This window comes from Dendrobium catenatum, unplaced genomic scaffold (assembly GCF_001605985.2).
Source record: "Dendrobium catenatum unplaced genomic scaffold, ASM160598v2 fragScaff_scaffold_621, whole genome shotgun sequence".
NCBI lineage: Eukaryota > Viridiplantae > Streptophyta > Magnoliopsida > Asparagales > Orchidaceae > Dendrobium > Dendrobium catenatum.
This window is the reverse complement of record NW_021319083.1, coordinates 26,630,261-26,631,614: the sequence shown is the minus strand read 5'-3', so window position 1 is coordinate 26,631,614 and position 1,354 is coordinate 26,630,261.

Here is a 1,354-nt window from a genome sequence, read left to right as displayed (position 1 = left end):
CCCCGAGCTCCGCCGAACTACCACATGACATCCTAAGCTACATCGGAGCACTACTTGACCCGCGATGTTCTATCGGACTACCACCTAATGCCCAGAGTTCTTTCAAGCCACCTATGGACACCAAGGTTCTACTAATTGACACGTGAACTTTCAAGTAACGTCGAAATTCTACCAGATCACCAGGTGACCCCGAAGCTCCACTAGACCATCAAGTGACGTCGAATTTTTATTTACCCTTGACTTCAACCATACAGTTGATATTTGTAATCTGATCACCCTTGGCGGCGAGTCAGCCCACTGTAACCTATTCAAATTCTAGTGGAATTATTTTCAACTTGGCCATGCCTCATGGCTTTTCCCCTTTCTAAGGTTTTCCACATAAAAAATCTTGTGTTCTCTCTGTGTGAGCTAGATATTCATGTAACGCTAAGACTTATGATCATAACTTTATCATCGCATATATTCTAGCCCACAATAACTCTGGTCCAAAGCAGGTCAGGTTTATGTCCAAGAAAGTGACCCATTTTTAAAAATGGGTCAAGTTCGGGCCTGGTCAACTTATGTCAAGTCAATTCTAGGTTGGACATGAACTCAACCCGTGACCTGATTTTGACAACTTTATTTGCTTTGTCACAAGAGTTTCTTTCAAAATTTTCTCAATAACACAAATTCTATGAAAAGTACGAGTTCTTTTTTTTTTTTTTAAAGCATTAGCTTTTTCCAATCTTTTCTTTCAAAATTTTCTCAATAACACAAATTCTATGAAAAGTACGAGTTCTTTTTTTTTTTTTTTTAAAGCATTAGCTTTTTCCAATCTTATGCACTATTGCAGCAGAATTTATTATGTGCCGAATCCTGATGCTTCTAAACTTTAATTAAAATTATCCACATCATATGTACACAAAATATTTATTATACACCCTATATATAGATGATATTACTTATTTTTATAAGAGTCTAAATGCAAGCTACATCAAAACTCCGCACTAAATAATTTTTTGGTCACCTTGAAGTTCCACTCACCAGTCCATAGCACAACTTGCATTCATTTTAAATATATATATATATAATTTTGATAACAATAATTATAATGTGCCATACATGTAGATGAATATACTTTTGCTAAACATGTTGCATATAATATATGCATCTCTTATTAAACAAAATAAAAAAATTTAACGGACATCCCTTTCTAAATAATAAAGTTTAAACTTAAAAATATTATATAAATAATTTAAGCAATCTCTTATTTTTTATTTTAAAATTTACTATGTAAATAACTTAATAACTATTTAACACAAATTTATTAAATCTAAAATTTTAATAATAATAATATAAAAGTTTTACACGGTAA